Raw genomic sequence first — 11,049 nt, forward strand, 5'->3', positions numbered from 1 at the left:
TGACAGTGGGAAAATATTAATATGCTGTTCTGCTAAGTTTAGTGCTTAGCTGACACCTGTTCCTGGTCTACATAAACAATTTATAAGAAACATGTGACTTCAAAATCTCTAATGTCTGCTGATGGCGCTACTGTACTGATAAAATGTCCAAACATATCAATACTAGAGTCAACCAGCAGAATAATAAAGGCCTACAGCTGGTTCACAGCCACTACCTTTAACCTTAATATGAAATTACAAACATATCAAAATGACTTAACAGGTACCAGAAGTAGTGATTAATAGGGAATTCAGTTTATAAGACTCCAAATGTTAAGTCTGTTGGCATTAGATGGATAATTAACTGAGATGTTACAAGCATGGTGGATACGTAACCATTTTACAAACTGTGCAGTAACAGCGTATTAGGAAATTGCTAATTTAACATCTTGCTGAAGTTTCAAAGACCTAGGGATTCTTACATGCCAATAATAATAATGCCAAATAATATTTAGTTTGAACTCAGTAATTCACAGCCACAATACTAAAGGTAACAGAGAGGAGTTTTACATTCTAATGTAGTAGCATCTAACAAGTTACCAGTGGACATCAAGCAGGAGACTGAAAATTTGATATATTTAAATATAAAGGAAATGAGTGTTTCTTTAGCCACTCTAAGATACTTGAATACTGGGACCCCAGAATGTGATTTCTGCATAACAGTGATGTTAGTATTAGGGTGCAACCTTACTTTGCCTGTATATAGACAGCTTATACTGGTTTGTGTGAGGTATTATACAGCAGCAGCTGAGCAATGAAGCAGTTGTCTTTCTCAAAAAAGGTGTTTTATTGTAACATACTTATATAATCTACAAATAATTACCATAACTGAGTAGATTGATGCTAGTCATCATTTTGTTGCTAGTATAGAATATAGAAGCAGCCAGCATATATTGCTTCTGCCTCTTGTACATGTCTTGAGTCAATCAGTATTGGATCTATTGAACTTGATGTGTGAATGAATAAAAATTTTTTTACAGGCTTGCTGTTACTCTCAGGTTCTTGGCAACAGGGGAAAGTTACAAGAGTTTGTCATTCTTGCACAGAATATTTGTGCCGAGTATTTCACATATTATCATGCAAGTATGCACAGCAATTCGAGATGTACTGAAAGATAAATATTTGAAGGTAAGTGTGTTCTTTAAAGCTATAGTTGAAGTATCGTCCCACCAAAACCAATATCCTCCATCATTACTGTGAAAACAATGTCATCAATATCTCACTGCTGTCACCATTCTGTAGGCTCCAACAACAGAAAGAGAGTGGCAGCTGACTGATGACATGTTTGATGAACTGTGGCAGTTCCCAAATTGCTTAGGTATGTTACTTAATCAAGGAATTTACATTTTGTGTAGTTTATTATAACTGTCTCCAAATAAAATCTACTTAAACAAAATTGACAAATCATCTCTGTTGTTTTATTGACAGGTGCAATGGATGGGAAACATGTTGCGATTGCTGAACCAAGATCAGCTGACTCACTTTATTATAATTACAAAAAATTTAATAGCATTGTATTACTAGCAATCGTTGATGCTAAGTATTGGTTTTCTCTGATTGACATTGGGTGCAATGGGCGAGTAAGCGATGGAGGAGTCTTTCAGCAATGTAAAATAAGCTCTGCACTAAGGGAAAATTGGTTGCAAGTTCCACAAGAAAAAGTGCTAAAAAACAGCAACATATCTCTTCCACATGTTGTTGTGGCAGATGACGCTTTCAGACTCCAGTCATACAGCATGAAGCCCTATAAAGACTATAAAAATGAAACTCACAAAAATGTTTTCAATTACAGATTATCAAGGGCAAGACGAGTTGTTGAAAATGCCTTTGGTATTCTGAGCAACCTTTTCTGAATATTACTGACAACTATTAAACTTGCTGTACACAAAGTGGAATTAATTACGGAAACACTTTGCATTTTACATATTTTTTTAGATTGATGAAACAGACAGCACATATATGTCAACCAGAGACGTGGAAAACACGGAGTCTTGTACGATGGAGGAAGGGTCATGGCGTGCTGGTGCTCTGTGGGGTAGCGTACACCAGCAGAACTGCGAGGCAAGCAAAGGAAGTCTGTGAATACTGTGAATATTTTAATACGAGTGTTTCTGTCCCTTGGCAATGGAGTCAATTAAAAACTTCAATTTTTGAATGGTAATGTATTTTCAAAGTAATAAACACTAAATGCATACAATTCAACAATTATCATCCATTATTTGAGCTTCCATGATAAATTTCATTATCTTATGTTTTGTGTCTCTCACAGTCATTGGATTTCTTATTCTGGACAACTCTTCAACAATGAAGTGTCCCAAAGCATCATGTGGAGATGGGTCTAATGCCTTTTGGGTTAATTTTGAGTTTAAGTTCTCCAGTACTGTATTTAGTAAGGGATTACTATCACTCTTTCTCATCTTCCGAACTTTTGGTGTAGTGGAATATGCACCAGAAACCACTGGAGTACTAGGCACCTCAAATTCAGCACTGTTGTTAACTACCACCACATCCATATTCTGTAATGAAAAATGGCATTAGTGTTCAAGAGGACCGTTTAAGTTTGTTTAATTTCATTAACGGCTACTGTTATCAATAAAAGTAACGCTGGGAGGTTAAGATTTAATCTCTGTATTTGCAAGCTGGAATGAACTTATTTGTGTAGGAGGTTATGAACATTACCTCAAGCGAGTCTTTTACTTACATCAATTGTGATATCTGGGCGTTCACTATTTGATGTACATGGTGGGCTATCGATCTAAGGGAAAAAAATGTTTCAGTATATCAATTATTACTTACTGTACAATAAAAAGGAAAAATGTTATTGACCTGACTTACATTACTACTCTCATCATAAAAAATTATGATTTCTATCACTGAGTTGTCAGGCGTCTTCCTAGTCCTCAGGATTTCTGTACCAGAGTTGTGAGGCACCTGTAAAATTCCCTCATTTTAGTTGTGTATTAGACCTCAAGTTGCTTTGAGCATGGCTGCAGAGAGGACAAACCAGTAACTATATGACCCAATGTTGTATATAATATTTTATCAACATATAACTGAAATTGTTCCATGCAGATCTAATAATGTGACATTTAATGAAACATGACTGATGACTTACAAGGAGGCTAATAAAACTGAACTGACTACATAAATACTAAAGAGTTTTATTCTGCTGTTTTTTCATTAAACATTTAATTGTAGCAAACTGGAATTCATTTCTACATTAAATGGATCACAAGGCCACATATATCAAAAGAGAATTTCCAAATTGATGAGCCTTATTGATAACACATTTGGTCACTGTGTATTGACAATATCATATATCATTATCCATCCGAACAACCACATTTATCACAAATGTTACCCAAAATTTTACTGAAATCAAGTCTTCATGCCATGAACAATTACTCAACACACTTGTGCTCTAGTTTTCTACTATCCACAGTGAGTGATGTTAAGCTGCTATCTGGTCTGGTTACACATTAATGAAGGTCTCACTAAACAAAACTCATCAAGAATAAGCTGTTTTTGTAAGCAGTCAACATGAATATTATACTGCCTAGTCCACTGAGAACTGTGAGAATTCTCTACACCATTTACAGCTAAGACATATCAAATTATTTCAAATGTTTAGTGTCCTGTGGTTAGTAAACAGTAATTGTAGGGGTGTCATATTATTGTAATTGAGGCAATTTTTTTGGAAAATAAGTAATGAGTGAAATACAGCCGAGAAGTAAAAAAATAATTATGTAAATATAATGAAGTAAATGTCATTTAAGCTGGAGACCAATTAAGTGGTTAAGTAATATGTAACTGGCCAGTGATGTGTCAAACTGCATATTCAGTAAAAGAACCACAGCAAACACTGAACACCATTGACCATCATTGTGTGTTAATAGTTACAGGTGGAAGAAATGGTATATCCGATTGCGTACTTTTTCTTATTACTTTGGTCTTGCATTGGGAGAGAGCATTCATAATTTTGACTACACTTGGTACACAACATTCACTGCACCTTAATCAGTACAGTCCGCTTGAACAATGAAATAAAAGTATTACAGGGAGAGTCTGTAAAGATGTTACCAACTTTGATATATGATGGAGGGAGGTAAATGTATCATTTTGAGGTAAGAAGCCCTAGTTGAAAAACAGCAAAGCTGTAAGTCATACGAAAAATTGTTCTCATACCTCTGACAGAGAAACTCTTGTATTGTAATCTCTTTTCTTTCTGTATTTCTTGGAGGAGGCAGTACAAACCAAATCAATAAAAAAAAAATCCAGTATGCATGGGCTTGAAAGTGCACACATGAAGAGCTGTATAAACACTTATTCATATTTGCTACTATGAAACATCTCTTATACTGACTAATTGATCATAGCTCCTAATGTAAGTGTTTTAGGTCCCATGTTTACCAGACAATTTTTTTCTTGTCTTGATCCATACTACTTACTCCCAAAATATGGTAAGCAAAAACCCTGCAGCAGAAAAGTGTCATAGTCAAAGGCACCAGAGTGGTTTCCACTTATAACTTCTGACTGTAATTTCTGGAAAAGGGTCCCTTACTCCAAATAGATACATCTTCTTCATTATCCCTAAATGAATGTAACATCACAGAAACAACTGGAATTAGTGCTAAGTATTTTCCTTCCAAAGAAGAAGATCCATGAGTACTTCCACATGTTTACTTTCCACACCACTTCAGAGCTAAGTGACAATGACATTGATGTTGGTGGCACTGAGTTATCCAAAACTGCTAACATTGGAGAAGACCCTGTGGATTCCCAGTCAGATTATAAGTGGGCTTTGCAGCTGAGAGACACCCCCATACTATTTAACCATAACATACCAGAATACTCTCCTTCCATCGCCACCAACCCAACAGAGAACTGCCTGGTTGCTGGAGGAAAGCCCAGGGTACATTGTGTAGGTACTATCCCATGGAGTAAAATACATTATCAGACAAATTGTTTTATTCACTTTAATCCCACCACACTACCAAAGAAATGTAACACTCAGGGGGTACATTGAACACCCATATAGTGACTCCTATTCCTGGTAATGTTGTGGCCCACAAGTCTTCACACTTGTTGGTTATGGTCGAGGTATTACATTAACATGTTGCAGGTTAAAAAGAAAGTCACATGTGGTGCATACCACACATTTGTTTGCATTCACAAATGTCAGCTCCCCAAACTTTCAATGAAACTGACACCACATAATCTAAACCAGACCTCGGGCTATGTTACACATCAGTATGCCAACACAACCAAGAAATCGTGTAAATGGGGAGTGGGGGGTGGAGGGGAAGAAGGGAGATGAGGGGAATTAGCACTAAAACACTAACCCTTTGTCACCAATATTTCTCTGTTTTTAAAAGTAATGCTAAGTATGAGTACAATGCCAGTAGAGAAATCTCTGGACAGTAATGTAGTGGAATTGCAAAGTAAACTAAATCTAGAGTATATCCAGGATCTAGGCTGGGAAGGAGGAAGGATAGCAACTGATAAGAACCTACGGCCACAATGAGAGTAGTGTCCACAAAACGTGTAAATACCACAAAGGCTTTACTACATGCTTGCTATGAATCTCGCATTAATGTAGGTTCTAAATAAATAAAGAAGACCTGCCAAAGGAATGAACAATGATGATCACATAAATAGCTCAACAACTGAAGTAAAGGTGATGTGGAATATTGAGTTTGTTAATGGTAAGTTAAGTAGTGGATGTCATGTCTTAAGAACTGAAAAATCTTGTACCACAGTCTAAACAGTTATGAGCACTTAGCATGTTACACTCAGTTGTGCCTAAATTGAAATTTCATATTCTGAGGAAACTCTCCCGTAAGGTGAATACCTTTAAATACAGAATAAAACCTCCAGAATGAATGGAATTAAATAAGGAAATTAAATTTGTTTTCACAGCACTTGACATACTTTCTCTGCCAAGCATTTCTATTTGCCAAACATTTCAACTCTTTAACATATATTTAACTGGTAAAGAAGCTGATCATTAAAGTAACACCATGCTCAGCATAAACCACCACACAAGAAAACACTTGTTTACAGTGCCAGTGCAGATTACACTGCTAAACTCACTGAGAAATCTACCTGTGATATAAACTACATTAAAAAAACACACGCAGTCCACTCAGTCCATAAATATATGCACTTTTATTGCACAGTGTTCAATTTTCTATTCCTGTATGGTTCATTTAAATGTACAAGCTGAGCATGAATTGTAAAGTTAGATGAAAAATACATGTTTCATTCATGAAGCATTTTAAGAAATTAATTCTGCAAAAAGTAGTGTACAAGTTCAGTGAATCTGGCAAGATATATCTGCAGCAGTTACTGCTGTTATAGATGCAATGGACAAATGCACGTACTAAATAGAGCTAATGTTCTATAACTGCCAGCTATGCTACATTCACTGAACGCCTCTGGAGTTACTGCTTCAAGTAATATATTCAGTTACTCAGTAAAAGTTAACTACATTTTTCTTTACTGATAATACATGCAATTTCAGCTCTCTCTTCTTCCTACATTTAATAGCTTATCTCAAAACTATGCTCAACATTTTATTTAAAATTCACTAACATCTTTTTCTTCATTTCAGGGCAGCACCAACAGCATTAACAAACTTAACATTGTCAATAGAAAGCACTGTTACAAACTGCTGTACATGAGAATAAAAAGTTAACTAAAAATACTTACAACACTGTTCGGAATGTTACACCGGCTTTCGCGTGGTGTAATGAAGTCTTTCAGGAAATGTAAAACATCAAACTACCAGACTCTTGGCCTGTATACGGCACTGGATGAGCCAATGCCCTCGCTCTGATGTATTTTCTTCAGTTCAGCGCCATAGTGAGACCACAAAGTTGAGAATTTGGCCTTGCAGTCATCAGCGGTAATGCCTTGCAAGACTTCGGCCACTTTTGTTGCTACACGTTCCAAACACTCTTTCCTTGCATTCTAGAAAAAATACAAGATTTGTCGATAATACTTCTCTACACGTTTATGTATCTACTTGCACCTATAAGTAGTATAAAGATACAAGGACCACAAAGAACGTTACAGAAGTTACAAGTTTACCTTGTTGTGGTACAGTGAATGTTCTGCAACTATTAGAAAGTTTTTGCCCTGATATGCAGAAATCAAGGCAGTGATGAAATTCTTTGTCCATTCCATTTTTAAAAAATAACACGAAATTATAAAATACAAATAATTTATATACATATATACTGTGACAATACCAAAATATGAGCAACATTTATTAACAATTGATGATGGATACTCACTATGAGAATTGTGCTCAAAAATGTTCTGTCTGTCTTTTGCTGTAAATCCACAACTGTAAACAAATATGGCACGCCTATGCCTTCTGTGCATGCGCAGTATTCCGCATTCTCCGAATTTTAGAACTCCGCACTCGGCATAGAAAATATTAGATACAGGCTCCCAGGTAGGCGTTTGATACAGTTCCGCACTGTCGCCTGATAAACAGAGTAAGAGTCTACAGAATATCAGAACAGCTGTGTGGCTGTAATGAAGAGATTTAGCAAACAGAACACAGCATGTTGTTCTCAATGGAGAGACGTCTACAGACGTCTAAGTAATCTCTGGCATGCCACAGGGGAGTGTTATGGGCTCATTGCTTTTCACAATATATATAAATGACCTAGTAGATAGTGTCGGAAGTTCCATGTGGGTTTTCGCAGATGATGCTGTAGTATACAGAGAAGTTGCAGCATTAGAAAATTGCAGCGGAATGCAGGAAGATCTGCAGCAGAAAGGCACTTGGTGCAGGGAGTGGAAACTGACCCTTAACATAGAGAAATGTAATCTATTGTGAATACATAGAAAGAAGGATCCTTTATTGTATGATTATAAGATAGCGGAACAAACACTGGTAGCAGTTACTTCTGTAAAATATCTGGGAGTATGCATACAGAACAATTTGAAGTGGAATGATCATATTATTTGGTAAGTGTGATAGCGTTACGGAGATGTTTAGCAAACTCAAGTGGCAGACTCTGCAAGAGAGGTGTTCTGCATCACGGTGTAGCTTGCTGTCCAGGTTTCGAGAGGGTGCATTTCTGGATGAGGTATCGAATATATTACTTCCCCCTACTTATACCTCCTGAGGAGATCACGAATGTAAAATTAGAGAGATTCGAGTGCACACAGAGGTTTTCTGGCAGTCGTTCTTCCTGCGAACCATACACAACTGAAACAGGAAAGGGAGGTAATGACAGTGGCATGTAAAGTGCCCTCCACCACACACCGTTTGGTGGTTTGTGAATTATAAATGTAGATGCAGATGTAGGTTATCATTGACGTCACTGATCCGCTCGAGTCGTGGTTGGCTCCTGATTTACACGCAGACCCTCAAAGCACACACTCGAATCGAGTAGTGAATTTTCAGCGGAAAGTCGTCCGTGTAAAACAGGTTTTATTAACTGTGAAGCTGCTGGCATCATGTATTAGCTCAGCATAATAATGTTAACTGTGGAATCTCTTCCAGATGTGAATTATTCTAGGCATACTTTGGCCAAACTGTACTGGTCCTTCAAAGTTCTGTTGAAGCCTCTTAATAAATTGACATTGTTCTCTGACCCAGCAGAATTGTATTGGCTCTCTCACCCACAAAGTGTTACTGCCCTAGGTCTCCATGCTGGAGGCATACTTACTGCCACCCTGTGTCACTTGCAGCTAGTTGGCATCTACAGGCTGTTCAGAAATTCCTGTGACAAACTTCAAGGACCTGTAGGGGGAGTGGATAAACAATATTTTGAATATCAACCTGTCAGGAAACATATTGTTTCTGTTCTAAGACAGCTTGAGTGAAAGGAAGTGCAACTCATGATAATTGGAAATGGTCCTGCAACCTCAATCTTCCTAAAAACTTGTCAGACCAGTTCTTGAAAGCTGTATCACTGAATGTCTGTCACGAAATGTGGTTTCAGTGTGATGGTGCACCACTTCATGTCAGACATGCAGTTCACACACACATCAACAGACAATATGGTATAGTGAAAAATGGATAGGCTAAGTTGGTCCAACCGCTTAGCTGACACAATTGACAGATTTAATTCCTGTGGACTATTTTGCATGGGGTCATATGTAAAGTTTTTGACTCCCGTAGAGACAGGAGGAGGATCTACTGGCATGAGTTCTGGCTGTTGCACCAGAAACTGAAGAGACATTAGTGGTATGGAGTGTACAACATGCTTCAGAAGTACAATGTCAGTAACATTAGTGGTCACAACATTGAGTTGCTGTCATAATCCATCGGTACTGTCTTTTAAGTACATTATGCTGGGTTCTTTTTCATTTCGGAATAATGTAAACACATAAGGTAAAAAGTGTTAATACAAATGTGCTAAAGTGATAAATGGATGTTTTGTTAAGTTTCCTTTTGAATTTTTATCTAATAATTATACTGCATCACACCTAATTAAATTCATCTACCAGAAACAGAAGAGCTAGACATCTGAAATGAAACTATTGCACAACAGAAACAGCATGTTTCCAGACATGGGTTGCTATTCAAAATGGTACATACTCAATCCCCTCTAAAAGTTCTCAAAGTTTGTAATGGGAATTTTGATCCCCTACTCTTTCACAGTTTACTGTTCTGCAGACTCTGTATTCCATGCTCTTATGTCAAATATCTCTCCCTTCAGTCCAGACTAGAGTATAGACTTGATATAAAGAAACATCTCTGACACAGCCAATGTGTCTACTTCACAGCAAATTAAAAATATTGTTGCTTACAAGAAATCATAATACTGAAATTAATTTCTGACAAATGAAGACATTTACATTTGTGGAAGAGTACTGAATACAAAACAGTACTGTATCAGTGTCACTGTTCTGTTGTTAACTTTAGAGGAAACTGTTTCTTCTACAGTACATGCCTAGTGTATAAGGAAGAACACTTTGATTTCAATTTTTGTGTATAGTTTCGAAAAGAAAAATTAAGTTTTGGTGAAATATATGAGAAAGGATCTGTGGCTTTGATTTTCACTGGGAGTAGGCCAAGAGCCAAAGGTTTGGGTTGTCAATCCCCAGTCATTTTAAAAATTTTTCATTTGTTGCCCCTTTCACCTTTACCAGAGATTTATTAGTGGGGAAAATGTCCTTTTGCTCTGTGACGTGGTGTTCATATTTGGATCACGGACAGTTTTCTGTTAATGGGTTCAATGAGGATTATGGAGTTAGCACAGTTGGCACAGAGAAGTGTAAATTGACATGGTTCAAAATTTATAGGTTTGAGTCTACCAGAAGACCTGGCATTGGACCTCATAATGGGCAACATCTACTTCACCAATGGTGAGGAGAGCTACATTGGAGTCTGCACAAAAACTGGGACAGAATGCACTGTGCTCATGAACGAGGATGTCCAGAAGCCCAGAGGAATGTCTCTTGTGACATGGAATAGGTAAGGGTGGAAGTGCTGCTCTTGCTATGTCACGTTACAGCTAGGGTGATATGTAGGTATCTCTTCAATGGATGTGAGGATACTATGAGATGTTTAGCACCTAACCTTCCTAATAAGGTACATGACACACTCTTTTAACTGCCTGTCATGATGGGCAAAAAATGCCTCCAGATCACACTATGCAAGCATCTTCATCTCTCTATATGCTACGTCCATTTGAACATACTAAACTGTATTCAAACCTTGGTCTCTCTTTTATTATTATGCTCTTACATTTCCTTCCAGTGCCAAATTACTCTGATGCCTCAGTATTATCCTTCCATGTAATCACTTTACAAATGCTAGAAACGTAGGTTTGAAACAAATACTAACAAAGAGATAGAGGGGCTGGCCAGTACTTACCTCGGCTCAGTACAGACAATAGATACACAAAACAGAACAGAACATTTTTATCCTATCTTTTGGAACTTTGTTCCTTCGTCAGGGAGGAGGGAGGGGAAAAGAAGGGGAAGAAGGGAAAGTGGATTCAGTTACTCACAACCCAGGTTATGAAGCAACAGGAGAAA

The 11,049-nt window shown here is 37.3% G+C and overlaps 1 long non-coding RNA gene across 1 annotated transcript; it reads right to left on the minus strand.

Moving 5' to 3' along the window:
• Positions 1-2,290: 2,290 nt before the first annotated feature.
• On the minus strand, positions 2,291-6,867 carry LOC124553658. The gene is made up of 4 exons (XR_006968098.1): positions 6,751-6,867; positions 2,875-2,970; positions 2,741-2,794; positions 2,291-2,555 (listed from the first exon to the last, which is right to left on the minus strand). It is a non-coding gene; the product is annotated as an uncharacterized LOC124553658 (long non-coding RNA).
• Positions 6,868-11,049: the final 4,182 nt, after the last annotated feature.

The sequence above is a fragment of the Schistocerca americana genome, chromosome 11 (assembly GCF_021461395.2).
Source record: "Schistocerca americana isolate TAMUIC-IGC-003095 chromosome 11, iqSchAmer2.1, whole genome shotgun sequence".
Taxonomy (NCBI): Eukaryota; Metazoa; Arthropoda; class Insecta; order Orthoptera; family Acrididae; genus Schistocerca; species Schistocerca americana.